Raw genomic sequence first — 20840 nt, forward strand, 5'->3', positions numbered from 1 at the left:
CCGCAGACTGTCCCTGGGCACCAGCGCTGGGCGGCCTGGCTCTATAGCAGCTGCGAGACTGTGGTTCGGGGAGCCACTTCAGATCCAGCTTGCCTGCCTTCTAGAAAGTTCATAGCCTACCAGGCTGCAGTTATCAGGACAGGTCTTAAAACCTCAGGCAAGGAAGGAGAGAGAGAAGCCATCCAGGAAAAGAATTTCCTCGGGTAGTCCTCTGCCCAAAGTGAAAGCAGGAGCTGCTGCCTGTAGGTTTGGGAGGGCGGGTCCTGCCAGCTGCCGCAGTTGGCTCAAGGAGACTGGTAACACCAGGAAGGGGGTGAAGCGAGGAAGCCTGAGGTCCGGCCCAGCACGTCTCCTCCCAGCATCGATTTATCGTCCTTCTGCCTGACCGTCCACCTCAGACACTGATGTTAATTTACTCCCTCGTTCTGTCACCCTCCTGCGCAAAACCTCTCCGTCATCCCACTGCCTTCAGCACCAAGACCAAATCCCTAATTGTAGTTCTAAAGAACTGGCAGGATGGCTCCAGCCAGACTTCCCTTGCCTTCGCACTCTGGTGTTCCCACTCCGTGCCAGACACCTCCTGTCCGCCCTGCACACCCACCGTCTGCCCCATCTCCCTGGCTCTTGTGCTGGGTGGGAGCTGGCCCTGAGGGAGTTCAGCCATTTCCCAAGGATGGTGGCACCTGCAGTGTACCCAGTTGTGTACTAAGAGTGATGGAGGATGCAAACCCACAGGACATCACTTGTCCCAGGTGACCCAGCACAGCAAGGTGGAAAAGGGCTCTGGCATACCATCTAGCGCTCTCAAACATCAAGCAGCAACTCCACTTTTTAAGGAGGTAGATGGATGGATTTCTATCCAACAAAAAACTATGGCAACACCGAGGACACTGCAGATTCACTTAATAATCCATCCGACTCTCCTTTGCTCCGCCATTCAGTCAGTCACCCCTTCAGTGTTGACATGCCAGTGGATGGAGAGAGTACCATGACAGGAGAGCAAATAAAGAGGCTCCCGTCGCTGACGGGTCTCTTTCTTTTTTATAATCTTCCCTTTGTATTACCTTTTTTAAGCATGGCATGCACACAGGGCCAAAAAAAAAAAAAGGAAGAAACAATCTGCGTGTGGATCTGGCAGTGGTTCTCCCTCCCTTGAGAACTGAGCTTATACACCTAGTTTATTACCTTCTCATGCTCCTCAACACTGCTTAAAGCCATATAATATCTTTCTGGTGGGTAGATGAGTAGCAGCTCTCTCTCATCTGTCAATCAACTCCATTTCCCCCTTGAATCAAGGCAGTTAACTTTGTACCCTTCTGACAGCTGAGACAAGGGAGTTTCTTCTTGCTCCCTGCCCGGGACCGCATGGAGGGAGGGAAGAGGAGAAAGAGGCTGTGCCCCGGGCAGCACCCCCCTCCCCCTGGCCATCCGGGTGAGCCACTGGAACAGGGATGGTCAGCACACACGCCCGCAGCAGCACTAGCTAGGATCTGGCTACTGCAGAGAAAAACCACAGCAGCTCTAGGATTTCACCCACAGCTAGAGACTGACCAAGGCAAAAATGACATTGCATTGGGGTGATCTAGACAGACCCCAGATTGCAATGGGTTGAAGAACAAGACGGCAGTGAAGGAGTGAAGGAGAAACAGAGACATATCAAGGATAAAACTATCTTCCTTTCTGGGAAAAGGCACCCACCCTGTGCTGGAGAAATGTCTGATCATCTTTAATTTTTTTACAGGGATTATAAAAAATTGGCTATATTCCCTGTGTTGTACAATATATCCTTGTAGCTCACTGTATACATAGTTGTTCATACCTCTTAGTCCCCTTACCCTATCGTGCCCCTCCCCCTTCCTTCTCCCCACTGGTAACCACTAGTTTGTTCTCCATATCTATGGGTCTGTTTCTTTGTTCATTATACACACTAGTCTGTTCTGTTTTTTAGATTCCATATAGAAGTGATAACATACAGTATGTGTTGTTCTCTGTTTGACACCCTGGCACCCCAGACCCTTCCCATAAAACATCCCCATACCTTCTCCCTGGTGGACACACAGTTCTAAAGGCGTTAGCCTACTGTGGTCCTCTTTGTCTGACAAAGCAATCAAAGCTGTTTCTTTTCTAATTCACCCAAAACTCTGTCTCCAAGACTCAATTCAACATCGGTGCACAGGGGCCAACATTTCAAAAACACACTTACTATGTGCCAAGCAATGCTGATAGAAACAGACAATGTCCCTGGTTACAGTCTAGTTGGGGACAATCAATAAACAAATGTGTAATAAACCTGACTGTACATGCTATAGAGAAAGTGAATAATAGTTAAACGTGCAAAGAGTGACAGGACTGGGTGATGTTATATTTAGGGTAATTACAGATGGACTTACTGATAATATCTTGAAGGAATACTTGAAGAAAGTGAGACAGCAAACCATATGGATGGCTGGAGAGGAGATCCAGGCAGAGAAAAGAGCAAATGTGAAGACTTGAGGCAGGATTCTGCCTCTTTGAGTCACAGCAAAGAGACTAATGTGGCTGGTGGGGAGGGAGGGAGGAAGGGAGTGTGGCTGGTGGGGAGGGAGGGAGGGGGGGGGAGTGTGTCAGGAGGGGAGGGAGGGAGGGAGTGTGGCTGGTGGGGAGGGAGGGAGGGGGGAGTGTGTCAGGAGGGGAGGGAGGGAGGGAGTGTGGCTGGTGGGGAGGGAGGGGGGAGTGTGTCAGGTGGGGAGGGAGGGAGGGAGTGTGGCTGGTGGGGAAGGAGTGAGGAAAGAGAGAGGATATTTGAGGAGTGTTAGTGGGCCAAATTGCCTTGGGAGGTTTCGATTTTATTCTGAGTGAGAGGGAAACCCTGGCTGGTTTAGAACAGACAGGGGTGTGACCTGACTGAAGGTTTAAAAGGATCACTCTGTTTGCTTTGTGCGAAACCCACAGTGGAAGGCAAGAGCAGAAGCAGGAAACCAGCTGCGAGGCTGCTGTTCTGGTCCCACTGGGTTTCCAGGCTTCACGGATCGGAGCTAATAAGTACATTTCTGAGTTCTGTTAGGATCTCCCATGCTGGAGTGATGGCTGAATGTGGCAAGAGGATGGCCGGGGGAGAAATCCTTCAAGTCCTCGCTCACCAGGGGATTATGAGCCGCTTCACACCCAGCTGGAGACTCGGGGCATGAGGAACAGAAGGGGAAGGAGGAGCAAATCCATCTGGCAGTTTTGCTGTCCAGCCCCTTGAGAATCCATCTCTGACTCCTCCCCTCCCCAGGCAGACCCTGGGAAGGGTGGTGGCTGGTGAACTGGTGCTGGTGAGATGAAAAGGATACGGTGGGAAAGGAGTCACCACCAAATACCTAAAGCAAGACAGATGGCTCAACATCATCGACGTTTATCGCAGGGCAGAGCCAGATCCAGTCTTTTAAGGAGCAGGGGCTCTGCTCTCGTGGGTGAAACAGATCAAAATAAACCTCAGGAGGAGTGACCCCCAGGATCAGAGGAGGGAGTTAGTATCTGCGGCCTGCTATCTACTTGGGAGCCGGATTTCACCAAAAAGGCACGTGGAAACACCAAAAAATGCCTAGTTCTGCAAAGTTCAAATTTTCCATCTTTCCATTTCCATCTTCCCTCACATTTCAGTGCTCCCAGAGCCCCTTCACCTAATGGCTAACATCAGGTGAAACTTGGTGGGAAACAGGAATGGCCATTCTCTTGGCAACTGGGTCTAAGCCTGTGGCTTTCTCTCCACCTTTCCAGATCCCTCACTCTGTACAAATACGAGTCTGCTTCTTTCTCTCCTCTCTTGTCTCCATTTCTAGCCCTGAAGGCCAGCTGCAGTTTCCAAATATGGAAGAAATGTCACTGACAAGAGGAACAGTGATGGGCCACAAGCACCAAACCCATCTTTTCCACCCCCACCCCATGAGGGCAGGAGTGGGCAGTTCAGGTTGCAAAGGGAAGACTGAGCTTTTGCAAGATGCAGTAGAACGTGCTGGCCAAGAATACGGGCCCAGGAGTCCGGGGCGGGGGGGGGGGGGTCTTCCCTTGGGCCCAGCCTGAACCACTTACTAGCAGTGTAACCTTGGACTAATGACTTAACCTCACGAAGCCTCAGTGTTGCATTCATAAGATGGTAATACTGCCACTCTTCCCATAGGCTTTTGTGTGGATTAAATGAGAAATTACATAGAGACTGCTTTTGGCATAGTATCTGACACACTGTAAGAAGTGGGAGATATCATTATCATTCACATTATTTAATATAATAAGGAGGGAGGCTGGTATCCAGCTGCCTCTGCACAGAACTCCCATAAATGAGTGATTGCACAGCCTGGGAATATTGATTGGCAGGTGCAGGCAGTGTTCAGAGTGGGTTTGCTGGCAGGGGGTTAGGGAGTGAAATTTATCTTCTCACTGTGAAGTTCGTTTAAAAATAATATAAAAGCACATTTGGTGATGTGGTGGCACGTACACATAGGATCCCAGTACCCAGCATTTTCCTCCGGTTTCCTGCCACACACCCAGTGTGGGTGGGGGTGGCAGGTGGCAGAGGGAAGGGTCCACGCACGCCCCCACAGCAGCATCGCACAGGGACCAGGGCCTTCCCCTCACCTCGCCCTCCATCCTTCTCTGATTCTCGCCAGGTGGGCAGAAACGCCACTACTCATTACAGCAAATGTCTCAAGATCCTTTTAAGAAATGGTTCACAGAATGATCCTCCAGGATTTACTTCTGATGGTCAAATTAGAGAGTTGGAAGCTTAAATGAAAAGGCTGAAAGGCCTTGAGGGCAGAGTACTGGAGAAATAAAGAAGTTCGGACATTGACTCATGGGACTGTGGCCTTCCTGAGGCCTCCCTTTCATAATCCAGGTCGTTATCAGGCCATCAGGCCGCCCAGCTCCTAGCCTCACCACCCCCCACCATGTTCTCTCATGTTTAAAAATGAAAACACTTTCTGGGTCAATGTTTCTCAAGTGAGACACCGACTTCAGAATCACCGGGGGAGTGTGTTTGAAAATGTGGAATGCCGTGTCCCCTTGGAATCACTGGAGGCCAAGAAGATGGATCCCCAGAATCTGCATTTGTAACAGCCCCTTCCCGTCAAGTTTGAGAACCACCAGCCTACGAGAGATCTCTGAGACACACAACCTCTGGTTCCGACCAGCTCTGCCACCCAGGAGGAGGAGGGCTCTGCCAGGATTTGTCTTTCCACCTGAGGCATCTGCAATCTGCAAGAGGTGGGAATGATGGTGAGCAGAGGAAGACGCAGACCTAACATCTCAGGCATCCTTGGCAAAGTGCACCTCCGTCTCCCCTGCTGGGCTCTCCCGGCCAGGACCTCCCCATGGGTCACAGAAGCTGGCTGACTCTGGCAGCCACAGTGACTACGGAACTCGAGTCCAGCTCTTAATATAAGCAGACCACGGAGAGATTTACAGAGCCCTCGTCTTGTGTCAGTCTCTCACACGTATACCCTCTTCATCATCCACACAATCCTGTGAGGAAGGGACCACTTTATCCTGGTTTAACCATGACAACACTGCAGCACAGTAAGGCTCAGTAAAGTGTCCACAGTCGCCCAGCTAAGAAGCAGAGAAGGCGGGATCTGAACCCAGGTAATAAGACATAGCAATCCCAGCGCTGGGGTTGTAAGCATCAGTTTTAAGGGAGAGTCTTAAAGGGTCACAAACTCTTACACTTCATCTGTGAAATAAGGAGAACTGAATTCACAGACCTCAACTATTCTTTCCAACCTTAAAAGTCAGTTAAATTGAACAAACTTTGATGACCCCCTCCCTGCACTGCCCAGGTCAGTGGATCTCTACGCAGGGAGGGCAATCTGGAAATGTGTGGGAACATTTTAGGTTGTCACAATGGTTGCCAGTGATTGGGTTCTTGTCACAGAAAGAATTCAGAGATAAAACATGGAGGTTAAGAAAGTAAAGTGGGGATCTATTAAAGGATGGAGAGTACACTCTCAAGGGGAGAGCGGGTAGGCTCAGGGGAGCAGCTGCCCTGAGTTTCTCTGGCAAGTTGGTTACATAGAGTGTAAAATGAATGGGCGGAATCGTCATCGGGGAGGGGAAGATTTGGGGTCGTATTCCCTGATTTTCATCCCAGCTCCACCTTCCCAAAGGGAGGAGAAATTTTTGTCTGCACTGGAAGTGTCATGGCATTGGTGCATGATGGGGACTTCTAATCTGCAAGGCTAATTTTATTGTAATGAGGGCATAATGAGCAAAAGGTTACATTTGGACATGAGATTTCCACCTTTCCCCGCCCTTCTCTGTTAGCCTCCAGGCCACTTGTCACCCCAAAATGTGCTCTCTGATGAGTCCAGAGGTTCCTGCCTTTCTCTGTCTGCCTAAGGACCCCCATTGTTCACATGATGTATGGTGTCCTGCCTCTTGGCCCGTGAATCCTTTTCTCTGCTCATATCTAGCAATCTGCCTGTTCTAACACAATGACTGGGGTCTAAGGGTATGTAGAACCTGCAACTGCTACGTGGTCCGCAGCTCTCAAAACAGGTCCACGTGAAAGAGAAGTGCCCTCTCGGTACAAAGAGCAGCCACAAGAGACTCCTGCAGGCAATGGAGATGCCGTGTCCAGTTAAAGAGTTCTAACAGGGCCCCCTCAAGACAGGGAGGAACACTGAGTAATCAGAGCCTTGCCCAGCCCTCTCTAACACAATTCCAACAGTCTGACCACTCTTGTTAAGAGAGTCTATTTATGAGAACTTCGGTAACTTCAAATAAGGTTATCCCTAGCAGGGGAAAAAAAAAAACCACACTGGCATTTGGGTGTCATCTCATCATCTCCCCAAATTATACTGAATGTTTTTGTCAATTACATAAGCAACTTCAGACCAAAGCAAAGTTTATCTGCAGTGTGCGTGATCTATGTGGCGTAACCAGCCCATGAGAGATTGCAATAGCATAAACAAAGCCAGAATTAAAATATGTTCCTTCCATGAGTCTGTACCCAGTAATGGTGATATTAATCACCATTATCATTATAGTCACCCTCCTCGGCATCGTCAGAATCAATTCAGCAACTGTTTCTCTTGGTGACGACTCCTTATTACAACACGGTATTAATTGTATCCGAGTTGATTTTCTGCTCCTACTGCTGAACAGCTGTGTGGGAGTAAATATCCCTCAGTGACACACCCGCTCAGACTTCCAGGACTCAAGAAATTGATCCAGATGTGAGCAGCAGGATGAGGGGCAGCTGCAGAACAAAATACACCGGTGTCCGTGCTCAACTTAGGGATCAGGGTTCAGGTTTATGAATTCTGAGATTTGCTCGCAAATACATTGAGCCATCCAAGAGTTAAAGGCTTGAGTTTTGCTTTTTGTTAGCTTAATATAGGTCAGAAACATTTCATCCTAAAGAACTTTTGTCTGGCTCCTTCTTAAAAAAGAAAAAAAAAAATGCAACCACCATCAAGAGAATAACCACATGGATTCCCTAAACATCTGATTAAAAACTGTAACTATCTCAAATTTCTATTGTGGTTATTGGGGAACAAAGCTGTCTCAGCACTTTGATTTTTGTTTTTAAGTACATTTCAAAGCACTTTAGTTTGTGACTTCCACAAATTAGAGCTCTCACGCTTTTTTCCCTAGACAGACCAAGGCAATTACATTTCAAAGCAACAGCTATTTCTGTCCTTCCCTGTAGAGTCTCCAACTGGCTGGTAAAAGTGCCAGAAGACCTGTTGATTTATCTCTTTCGTTGCTTTGTATCAGTTCCTTGCCTCTGGGCATCACACACTTGTTTATTCTACACTGTTTCGTCTTAAAGATCCAGCGTGGAGTTAAGATTCAGGTTGCTCAGCTACTCCTCTTAACTGCTCGTTTGTTCACATGACTCTGGTGAGGTTACCTGGGACACCATTTCTTCATCTATTGAAAATGGGAAGAATAGCCAGTCTTTCCACTGCTCGTCAGATGAGCAACAGTGAGGAGAGACCACAGGGCTGAGAGCGACAAGCGCTATCAAGTCCTCTAGGACAGTCATATGTGGTACACAGCAGGAGCTTCACAGTGCCTCCTTTGGATCTACTTTACCCCTTCTAAACAATTCTCCTAGGTAAGACCCTAATGATGGGCTCACATGTTTTTCTGTAAGAATGCAGTCTGCTTCAATACTTACAGTAACGAAAAGTTGTAACCAATCGAAGTATCAATAGAAGATTAGTAAGTGAATTATGGTACACGCATACAATGAAATATTCTGCAGCCATTAGATTAAAGTTTTCAAAGATTCTGTAATGCCCTGGAAAACTTTCAAACTAGTTTTAAATAAAAGGTTAAAAATGACTCTTTTCAAAATTTAGCGCACACACATACTGGTAATCAGTGTGTGTGTGTATGTGTGTGTGTAACATGTATGTGTAGAGAGGGAGGGGAGAGAAACAGAGAGAGGGAAAAAATACAGTTAAAATATTAGTAATTGTTTATCACTTGATGGGCTCTTTTACGATTTATATTCTTTCAAGTTTCTAATTTTCCAAATTTTCTAGTAAGAATGTGTTTTTACTTTTACAATCAAGAAAAATTCCTATTATTTTAAAAGTTTCATCGGTGAGTGAAACTATTAAAATTATACTTGAAAAGAGTTTTAAGATGTGGGAAAATGCCTATTTTAAAAGTCAGGGTAAATTCTTACCGTGTTTGTTCCCAGAGGATAAATTCTTTTGACTGCAACTCTATCCAAAGCTATGGATGAGAAAAAGTAAACACATTAATATATTAACTTTGGTTATTTCTGAGTGACAGGATTGGGGTGATTTTAACGTTTTCCTTAAATTTCTCTGAATTAGAACATAGCAAAAAACAAAGATGCTTTTTCAAGAATTAAAAATATAGGATACTGGCAAAAAAGGACATTTAAAAAATATTTAAAATATTAAAAATACTTTAAAAAAACTTTTCTATACCCAGTTACATGAATTCCCTCCTTGTAGATATAATACATTTATTTTTAATTAAAATTTTTATGGAAGTATACTTGATTTACAATATTGTGTTAGTTTCAGGTGTGCAGCAAAGTTATTTGGATATACATGTATATATATATTCTTTTTTTAAATTATTTTCCATTATAGGTTATTACAAGATATTGAATATAGTTCCCTGTGCTCTACAGGAAATCCTTATTGTTTATTTATATATGGTAGTGTGTATCTCTTCATCCCAAGCTCCCTAATTTATCCCTCCCCATATAATACACATATTTTAACACATGGAGTAGGGAGGGACTTTCCTTATCCTAAAACAAGTAAAACAGGGCCAAGCAAAATCTCTCCATAGCCCAGGAGAGTACGTAGAACCAGCTGTTGCCCAAACAGCTGTCCAGTGTCCAGCCTAGACTCAGAGCCCTGTAACCGTGGATGCCAGGGAAGCCGTGGGCTGTTGCTCCTCACTCCGTCAGGACAGGGAGAGACTGGTGAAGCTGCCGAGTGAGAAGGGGAGTGTTCAAAAGTTTCATCTCGAGATCCAGCATCAGCTATTTCAAAGCCTGTTTATAACAGCCTCTTAATATTCCCTCATGCCAATGGTGTGGAAAATCAAGCTGTGATTAATTAAACGTATGATTCTGAATGAAATACACATCACTTCTTGGCTTTGAGAAATGTTGCAGAATGGAACAGTCATTTCAAGAAACACATTTTAAAAAAAATAATAATTGCATCCTGGGGACATGTGAGTCATTTCCCACACACTGTAAAATGGACTAGTTCCTCCAACCCATAATCCACAACATACATACATACCTTTGTACCTAAACTGCACATTTTAGGTAAATGAGTATAACCTATTCGTCTTTTGTCAAATACATGCATTTTGAAAGGAGAAGGGAAAATGCAAATTCTATTAAAATAATTAAAATTGAATTTTAAATTTAATAAGCATTTTGGAACTTTTCTTTTTTCTGTAGGGAGAGTGGGGAATTAAACAAAAAAAAAAAGATCTTTGGGGTTTTGCCCCTATCTGGACTATAGAAAAGGGCTTGGACTCATCGTTTATTATCTCCTGAGGCCTGTTCAGTCTTTGTCTGGCTCTTGAAGGTCTCAGTGTCTCCTTCCTGAGCACAGAGAAGACTGGTGGTTCCATACGTGACTGGAGGTGCTGTCTACCCAAAGCATATGTGTTTAATCAACTCTAATACCCCTACAGTCCAGAGGAAGTGAAATGCTAGGCACTGGGAATAATTATCATTTCCATTACATTAGCAAGGTTTGCCGGTGTGCCAGAAGGGTGGGGCTCTCTCCATCACTCTGCTAAGGCTGGCTGGAAGCTTCTGGAGGAGCTGTGGGTGACTGTCCAATCTGGAACTGAAATGCACACACCGACCGTCTTCCTCCTGGGCCTCCTGTTCTTCCTCCCTCCATTTCCCCCCTTACCTTGGGGGTCACTGAGTCTGCTGTGATCAATGAAGAAAGTGACTGCATTTTCTCATTTTGATCAGCGCATCCTTAATAAGACTCTTGGTTAAGAGAAGGAAATCAAAATCAGTGGCCTTTACCACTCAGTGAATTATTGGCGGGCTTGTAGGCAGTTCAAATAAGGAAGCTGCAGAGAGAGCACTGGGACCCCCAGCCAAGGGACCAGCTGCTTCTGAGCCAGGCTGGGATCCCCAACTCTGCACCACCTCTCGGAACCCACATGCGTGGACCCAGCTCCCACAGTCTCTCCAAGAGCCACATTTGGAGGGGGTGTCTGAGAGCCCTGGAGAAGGCACAGAGGACTGAGTTCTTTTCTGTCCCTTGCTACCCATGCAAACCGTGTGAGCTATTTGACTTCTCTGAGTGTTGATCTCCTCTTGTGTTAAGTGGGAATGAAGGTATGTGCCCTTTCTGCTTGTGGCACTACTGAGAAGGTCAAAGGAGGTGATATTTGTGAAGGCTCTTTGCACGCAAAAGCACTAGGATAATAAGACGTGATGTAAAGGAGTACTGAAATTTTAGATTAGTTGACCTTTGAACTGTGTGGGTCCACTTATACATGGATTTTTTTCAACAATAAATACTACAACACTACACAATCTGCACTTGGTTGAACCTGCAAATGCCCAACTGCGGATAAGGAGGGCCAACTATAAAGTTAAACTTGGATCCCCCCTTGTGTGGAGGGTCTGCACCCCAACCCCAAGCTGTTCAAAGATCAACCATATATTTACTTATTTGTTTCTTTGTTTGTTTATATCTCCAATCTTGGCAGGGTGGAGGAATATGCACCTCTCAGTTACACTGCAGGAATGAGGACAAACAGGTTTAAATTTTGCTATTTACCAGCATGTATCAAAAAGCATTCAATACTCACATACCTCTTGACCCCAAAAATATACTGCACTGCTCTCATTCAAGTGTCAATCACAGCATGTCAGAGGGCGTGTGGACTTGAAGCATGTGCAGGAATTACTTTGGTTGAAGCCTTTCCCTGTTCTTCAAACTCAGTATTATTACCCAACTCGATACTTGTTAGAGTAATTTTAGTGCTGAGAATGTTGTCAATGACATCTGTATTCCAGTAATTTCACATAAAAATAAAATGCATAATTTTTAAAGCTACTTATGACTTTTCACTCACTTCTATATAGAAAATAATCAATAAAATGGTCACATGTAAATGTTTGCATATGTGTGCACATGTATGTACAAAAAGTTCAGAAAATACAATAGCAGATTGCAAGGTTGTCCGTGGAAGACAGCATGAAGTCTTTTTCTTTAATCTGAACAGCTGTAGTTTTGAATGTGTTTTACAATGAACACATTTGCTTTTGTATATAAAATGTCACTTTTTAGAATACAGCGTAAATCCATATGTGATTAGTAACCTGTGTAACACTAATAACGAGAATGCAGAATAGGGAAATCAACGAGAGCACAACAAAATCAGTGAGAGAACTGGAAGAGTGGGATGATTTGGTGGTGGCAGGGGGCGGGCACTGCCGTCTGAAGGAACAGTAGGGGTTCAAGTTCAGAGTCAAAGAGGAGAGTGACATGTTCAGGATGCAAGAGAAGAAAAAATCCTGGCAGGGAATCTATGGGTAATAACACCTGATAAGGAGGACAGAAGCAGAACAGAGAACCTTAAATGTCATCCCATCAGCAGTGGGGGCCACCGGCCACGGTGGAGCCTGAATGTTTAATTTTGAAATGTATATATTCCTAAGACATAGGCACATCTCTTTTGGCGTTAAAGTAAGATTCCAGAGATGTAGGATTTATGAGTGATGAACAGAAAGGACTCGGACTATGGGAACCACTTGGGCTCCTCTCTGAAGGAGAAGAGGACTGCTATGCTCCCTATTTCAGTGACCTATTGCTATGTATCAAACCACCCCAAAACTTAGCTTAAAACAACAATTTATCATCTTCCATGATTCTGCACCCGGGGCTGGGCTCAGCAGGAGTTCTTCTGCTCCATGTGGTGTCTGCTAGGGCTGAAATGCCCAAGAGGGCCTCATCACCCCCGTATCAGTGGCCTCAATTCAGCCAGAGACAGCATCTGAGCCTTGTCCAGAGCTAGGGACTGGCCAGGCGTGAAGAGACTGTCCCTGCTTGCAAGCTAACAGATTAGTCTGTCCCAGCCCCAGAGATGCTGGCAGAAGTCCCAAGTGAGCAGCAGAGGACTCATTCCTCACGGCACAGGAAGCAGCATGAGCTTCGTGTTTGCATGGGCACCCCACGTTCCCCTCAGTGGCCATGCGGAGTGACTGGGGCTGCTCATCTGGGTTTGTGCCACAGCCGAGGGACCCTGAGCTTAGGAAACTCCCAATCTCATAAGGGGGCTGCCCAAAAACATGCCCAACTTTGTCTTGGAAGGCAATATTATCTTTATCATCCTGGTCAGGAAACAAATCTGCCCTGTGCCCAAGAAGGGGACCCCATCTCTATCCTCCGAGCAGCTTTGTTATACAAACATCCTTGAAAAGATAGTTCAAAACCAAAGCAACTACAGACATGGATTTGCTGGCACTCCCAACACCAGATACTTTCTTTCTCTACGTGTCCTCTCCACAGTGTGGCTTCCTTGCAGCCTGGTGGTCTCAAGAGAGGCAGGTCTCTCACAACGAGGCTGGTTTCCAAAAGGGTGGAGTCGGAGGCTGCCTACAGGTATGACGTCCCTTGTAGAGCATGCTGCTGGCCCAGGTCCATCCCGAAGCCAGCCCAGATGTAAGGGGCGGGGAAACCGACCCCACCTCTACACGCATGTGCTACAGGGAGGCAAAGAACTGACAGTGGTCATGGATCATGCCTGTTTGCCAAACTCCCTCCCAAGTGAGAGCAGTGATTTCAATGTTACGGGAAGGAAGCACTTCATGTGTGTATGAACATTTTATAAAATAATTCTCCAGGAGACCGTTATTCTAAGTGAAGTAAGCCAGAAAGAGAAAGACAAATACCATATGATATCATTCATGTGTGGAATCTTAAAAAAAAAAAAAAAAAAAAAAAGACACAGATGAACTTATTCACAAAACAGAAACAGACTCAGACGCAGAAAACAAACTTATGGTTACGAGCAGGGAAAGTGGGTGGGAAGGGATAAACTGGGAGCTTGAGATTTACAGATACTGACTACTATATATAAAACAGATACACAACAAGTTTCTTCTGTAGGGCACAAGGAACTATATTCAGTATCTTGTAGTAAACTATAATAAAAAAGAACATGAAAATATGTATGTGTAATATATGCATGACTGAAACATCATGCTGTATACCAGAAATTGACAGAAATTGACACATTATAAACTGACTATAATTCAATTAAAAATAATAATAGTAATTCTGAAGGAAAGTAAGAAATGAAGAACAGGAAAGCTGGGTGAAGAAATGAAATATTGCTCAAAGTATACCCTGAACAGAAAAATTTTTAGAGGTTGCAGTGTAACTGTGCCAAGGTTAATCCAGTGCCTGCTCACCACCAAGAGTCCTACGGCTTTGATTCCTTCTTTTGGGGGGGGGGGGTAATTAGGTTTACTTATTTATTTACTTTTTCTAAGAGGAGGTACTGGGGATTGAACCCACGACCCTGTGCATGCTAAACATGCACTTTACCACTTTGAGCTATACCACCCCTTTCTGATTTCGTCTTCGATAGAGACTTTGCTCCATCTACAGAAAGTCTGCTTGGCCTGTATTTATATTTTAAGTTTTTGCCATTTCCATTGGTTCTGTGCCAATATAGTGCACCCCTCCCTAGTGTTCCCCAGCCGGGAGTCAATGCTCCCCAAAGGGGGTTTCTCTGGGAATTCTAAGAGAGCCTCCTGGATACGAGAACCTCCAGGCTAGGACCAGTGTGGACTAGTGGATGCCAAAGCTGGCTAAGCATCGGAAGCATCCGTGAGGACTTTCAAAATGCACTTCCCCAAATGCAACCCCAGATCCGCTGAGTCAGAGTCTCTGAAGATGAAGCCCAGAAACCGACAAGCCCCCACGTGATGATCATGCAGCCAGTCTGGCTTCTTCTGAGCACCCAAACCCGGGAAGTTCTAATTTGGCTGATTTCTGCCCAACCACTTTGTCACCATCACAAGATCCCTCCTCCCTTCCCTGTCATCACCCATCACAGTTGCAGTTTCCTCCTCTCAGATCTAAACTTCCACGGCGGGGCAGCACCTCAGGAGAGAGCCGTCCGACTCTAGGTCTCCGTGAAATGAGGGGAAAAGCCATCACAAGAATCTCAGTTCTTCAATAAACGAACCCACTGCCACGATTGTTGGCTCTTTGTTGGTGGAGAATGACAAGCAGTATTAGATTCCAGGAAGCTCAAGGATATCACAAGTTTAAAACGTGAGGTGCTCGGCAATCTCTGTTCAGTCCCCCTCCAAGATCTCATAGGTGGGTTTTCAAGTACAATAATATTACAGGTAAAAAGGCAAGTAAAGGCTAACTACTTGTCCTCAACCAGTTCACTACTGTCATTTTTCAAGAAAATATTTTTACTCATCTTCTGAACAAATGTATCTTAAACACTGTATTTCTAAACGAAACAAGAAAGCTTTATATTGTACATTTCTGTCATGCCCTGAAGAAATCACAGTCTGAGATAAAAATCATAAACTCATCTCCTGAAGGCTGGCTGTAGTCCTTAGACATGCTTTGTTGGGTTACCAAACGCTTCTTTAAATTATGCTACTTTTTTGAATTCAAAAAAAAAAAAAATCCAGATTTCTGGCAAGTCCTGAGAAGCAGGGGACTTGGGGTTCCTGGCTCACTCCCGAAGGCCACAGTCATCTGAGCTGAACAGAAATTTCCGCCATCAGTGTGACATGTGCTCTCCAATCTGCCACACCTCCCACCCCTCCATATGGTCCTGTAAGAGGTTAGTTAATTTCTTGGTCCCTGAGGCATCTGGCTTTGCCTCCTGTGTTAAACAATGGGATCTCAGCAGAAATCAATACACAAGATGACTGGGAAGGTATTTTGAAAGGACCAAACAACAGAAGAGTGTCAGGACTAAGGGAAATTAAAGGCAAAAAAAACCCTCAAAAATAAAAAAACTAAAGTCAGCAAGACAGCAGAGAGTAACAGTCACGGACCAATAGTCAAAAGATCTGGGTTCTAATCCCAGCTCTGCTTCTCAGCTAAGAGAGACTCCGGCCACATGAGGAGTGTCTCTGTGCTTCTGAGTCCTCCCCTGCGACCCGAAGAAAGGAAGCAAACTAATGTCTTAGCGTCCTGTAGATCCAAGACTGGGGTCAGCGAAATACAGCCCTAGGGCCAGATTGGGCCAGCTGCCTGTTTTCACACAGCCCACTAGCCAAGAATGGTTTTTACATCTTTTAATGATTGGGGGAAAAAACCAAATGAAAAATGTTTCATGGTACAGGAAAATATATGAAATCCTAATTTCAGCAGCCATAAACAAAGCTGTATTGGAACACGGCCACGTTCACTCATTTCCATAGTGTCTGTGACGGCTCTCACCCGCCACAGCAGAGCTGAAGAGTCACCGCAGAGACTATGGCTCCACAAAGCCTAAAGGATTTACTAGCTGGCTCTTTACAGGAAAAGTTTGCTAACCCTGGTCTAAGACATCATTCCAAGCTGCTCCATTAATATATCAGACACCACCAGAGTAGTCCTCGTTTGTATTTATAGAAAGCATTCTTTGTAAAAGAAGTTGAAGGGTCCAGGTGACTATTTCAGGGGCAGGATGCTTTAAGCATGATCAAAGCATTTACACAGGCCTTTTTTCCCTGGAAGTAGTAATAGTAGTAGCTGTCACTTACTGAACACACACGCTGTTCCAGGCACGCCACAGGTTATTATGTTGTTAGAGCTCTCTGCAAATCACTGAAGCAGGTTTCATCACCTCTCTTTCTAAGGTAAGTAAACCAAAGCTTAGGAAATGTAAATAATATTTCCAAGGTCAAGCAGCCAAGAATTCGCCAAGGGAAAATTCAAACCTCTGTCTGTCTGACTCCAATGCCCAATTCATGATAAACGTCATCATGTACGAATCCAGTGTCCATCCCCAGAAAGACAGGCTTAAAGATAAATCGGGATTAACACCATACTCTGCTCCGTCCAAATTTTCTTTTCTCATCAACCCCATCCCACAGCCCTAATTCTAAAAACCCTACACATAATAGACCCTCCTGATTTATTTTCCCCTTAAACCTCATCTGTCTCCTTCAGAAATCCTAGCACAGAAGCCGAGGATACCCAGCGTTGCTCAATTGGATGGTGGGATGCCTAGTGCTAATGAAAGTACAATCTCATCAGCCACTGATGTGCTCAGCCAGTACCTTAATATGGCCCTAGAAGTCCTCCGTTTACTGCATTCTTGCCATTCTTTTCTTTGTTCATTTTTGCTTTTTTTTTTAAAGTAGTTTCTTTTTTTTTTTTTTTTTTTTAAGTCTTTTTTAAATGGAGGTGCGGAGGACTGAACCCAGGGCCTCGTGCATGCTAAGCCTGTGCTCTACCCCTGAGCTATACCCTCCCCCCATTCTTGATGGCTGTTCATTTTCATCCTTAATACTCCCACTTTCATACTGGCAATATTTTTTCCACTTTTGTAGTTAAATCAGGCTTTCTGGGATGAAGGGAAACTCATCAAACAGTACGTTTGTGAGTTTAAGCAAAAATAAAGCACAAATAAAAGAAAGGAGAAAGAAAAAGAGTGGAGACAGAGCAAGGTGACAGGAGTGAGAAGAGATGAGAAACAGACATGCCGTGGAGCAGACAGACAGAGAGATGGATGGAGGGAAGGAAGAAAAGAAGGATGGTCCATGGAGGAGACAGAAGGAAGAGAGAAAGAGAAAACAAAGAGAAGAAATGAGAGAGCAAGTCGTTTTTCCCCGAGGAGAAAGAAAATATCCAACCACCCTATTTCCCTAATCCTCTTCCCAGCTGGGTCCATCTGCAACAGTACCAATTTGAATCCAAATAATGTCTGAGATTTGGGATTCACTGGTAAACTAGCTCCGATTCCCTAATCCCAGCACCGGATGTTCGGGGGTGTTGGGATTTGGAGGTAATTAATTCAGCCACCTGTAACATTCATTCAGCTGTTGTTACGTTTTCATCTTAGCGCAAAGTTACTTGTAGCTGCTGAGAATGGCTTTCCCCAGCTCTGAAAAGCTGTGTCTTAGTCTTCAGAGCCAATCCCTTTAGCCAAGTGCAGATCTTGAACTCTGTGTAGGGTTCCTATAGAACTAATAGTTTCCTATACTCTCTAAACTTGCGTATTTGTGACTTCTTTACTGTGCTGGCCACATGCCCATCTGGCTACGGAAAACAGAAAGAAAAACCTGAATTAGATAAAGACGGTGTGATTTTAGTTTCTCAAACATAAGCGCTCATTACGTCGTGAGAGAGGAGATTCAAAATAATTCCACAAAGGGAATCTGGGGCTGACCTGCTGGCACCCCATCAGCTTGCCTTCACACGGACAGAGAAGCCTGCTCGTCAAGAAAGTGACCTCCTCACTAGGTGTCTCCTCAGACTTCCACTGTCACGTCCAAGTGCAGGGTTCAGAGGCACCAAACTGCAAACAGTGAGGACAGTCATTAGGGAGTTTAAAAATACTAAACCTCTTCCCTTCTCGTATTACCTGAAAGCTTTAACAGGGACAGTATACGGGGAGCTTTGTTTAAAGAACAGCAACTAAAATCACTCAGAGTATTTGCTCAGCGCGGGCTAGGACCTGCTAATACATGGGGGTCTTTGTGAACCAGAAAAGACATCAAGTGCTCTACCATTTTGATCCTGCTTTGTCGTCCCCCCGAAAAAACCCTTTCATAGCAGATGTTTTCTACTTATTTTATAGTTAAGAGAATTGAAACTAAAATTAAACTTGTGGAAGAGCTGGAGTTAAAACCCCACGTCCCTGACTTCAAGCCCATCGCTCTTTCCACCATATCACCGTCCTCCTAATTTTAGAAATAATTTGTTCCAAGCATACAGATTCCCTCTGGTTTGTAAAGTGTGTGTCTGACCAACAAGCAGTTTAGGAAATCTCAATCCATCTCCTCCCACCTTTGAAAAATAAGGCCATAATGTAAACAATCTGATTAAGCAGAATCTATAACATCCCATTAGAAGTTGAAGAACATTAAAAATGGTGGCCACTAGTAAGCATGTTGGCATTGCTACCTGCATTTCAAAGGATCTCTTGAGAGAAAGAAAAAGGTGGGTCCAGCACAATTATCTTGAACAGCAGTTAAAATTTTTAACTACTCCAGTATGTTGGTGGTGAGATTTAATCTTGGTGTAAGGATACCGTTATCAACCACTGGGATTTATCATGCACACAAAGCAATTTAGACCCACATGGTTCTTGCCTTTAAGAGTATTTCTCAAATGGAATTCCCCTCCATGGGTCCTCATTTGTATGGGTGGAATTTCTTGCTAAGAAAACAAAATGTCTCAAAATCCCAGGTTGTTACCAACTTGTCATATTGGAAAGATAATACAATTTCAGCTGCATATTCCCTCTCCAGTCAAAAGCTAATGAGATAATGAGTTCCGTTTAATTTCCTGGTGAGGACACCGTTTTCAAATCGCAAAGGCCCCTGACAATCCTGCCGTTTCTCACTGCCTCCATTCCCGGTGCCTTCATTTTCAAAGGAAAAATAAAAGATGCAAGTTCCAATTTTAGCATAATCTTTCCCCAATTTGTATGTCATCTTAGCTTATATTTTATTCACGTATCTTGTCCCACTGTCCACCTTTTCATTTAAAATATATATATTTAAGGATATATATATAGAGAGAGAGAGAGAGAGATGGGGGGAGAGAAATAGAGAGGCAGAGAGACAGAAACTTTCAAAGGACAAGATACTGTGCAAGGAACTAAGATTACAAAGCTGGAGGGTATAGCTCAGTGGTAGTGTGTGCTTAGCATGCAGGAGGTAGTGGGTTCAATCCTAGTACCTCCACTAAAACAAACAAACAAATAAACCTAACCCCCCCCCCCCCCCGGCTGCCAAAAAAACCCAAAGCTGAATAAAGAGCCTGTTCTCAGGGTGTTTAGCCTAGTGCAGAAAATTAACTGAACCACCGTAAGCATCCTGTACTGGGGAATGGGGTGCGGCCATGGAGGCTGAAAACGTTTAATCCTGCTAGAAGGAATCAGAAAAGGCTTCTTAGTGAAGGTATGTTTGAGCTGAGCCTTCAAGGATAAATGAGAATATTCAAGGTAAATGAAGGAAGATACAGATGCTCCCTGGTGAAGGTACCAGGGACTTAGGATGCATGGCTGGAAAGCAAAAGTGGATGAGTATCTTGCGGCCTGATAAGGAATTTGAAACCTATGTAAAGATTTTGTACTTTATGGTCCAAAACAGTAATCAGGGATTTTTCAGCAAGGGAGCAAAAGCGTCGAAGGTGTACACAGGGAAGAAGACTGGCAGTAGTGATTCAAGTAGAGTAACAAAGAGTGAAGTCAGGGAAACTCGGCAAGGGAAATGTCAAAGACAAAACAGAAGGTGGGAGAACCCCAATCAGGACACAGGGAACGGAGATGAGAGACAGGGGTGTGTAGGCGACACCCTCCCTCTTCCTAAGAGATCTCCTGTGAGCGCCTCTCTTCTCTAATCCTCTGCCCTTTCAACAGTTCCCCAACCCTTGTGCACACTTCGGCTCAGAGCTAAAAACAAGGATCCCTGCATTCATTTGAATCTCTTATTTTTGAAAATGAAGACTGGCAGATAATAGTATCTCATCTGCTCAATCCCCAGAGCACCAGCTGGTGGACTCTACAGGGCGACCTGGAACAAGCAAGAGAGTGCAGATGACTGTGTCTGCCGCTGATTGAGTCTAACTCCAGGTTCCAGAAGCTGCACCAGCCAGCTGGAGTGCTGTCACCTTCCGGCAGACACTCCAAGTCCACCTTCATCTGCACTGAAAGGCAGAGGCTCACACCTTTCCTCAGAATGATGAGCAAAGACGCCTGCGATAACCGAATTGGATGCTTTTGGGGGGTGGCATGTCTCCTTAATCATTCCATCTGTATCAGTTCTTCATTCTCTCTCTTGATCGTGGCAGAAGGGGCTCCGTGACATGCATACCTTCCAGTCCTGAGAATTTCTCCCAATTCCCGTTTTGAATTAATTTTCTGAATTGGTAACGCCAAGTCTTCAGGATAATTTAGGGCAAGGGTCTCCAGGCAACAGAGTGGAATTCAGTGACACAGCTCCGTGTTTCCAGGTTACCCCTCTTCCCTGTGGTTTCTGGGGGGATTTCTCGGGAGAGGCGAGCACAGCCTGATAAGGGAACTCTTCCTGCACTTTTACACCCCAAGATCTTAACTATTTTTGTCACAGCTTTATTGAGCAATAATTCAGGTACCATGAAATTCATCTTGTAAAAGCATACAACTCAGCAGTC

Source organism: Camelus ferus, chromosome 26 (assembly GCF_009834535.1).
Source record: "Camelus ferus isolate YT-003-E chromosome 26, BCGSAC_Cfer_1.0, whole genome shotgun sequence".
Lineage (NCBI taxonomy): Eukaryota > Metazoa > Chordata > Mammalia > Artiodactyla > Camelidae > Camelus > Camelus ferus.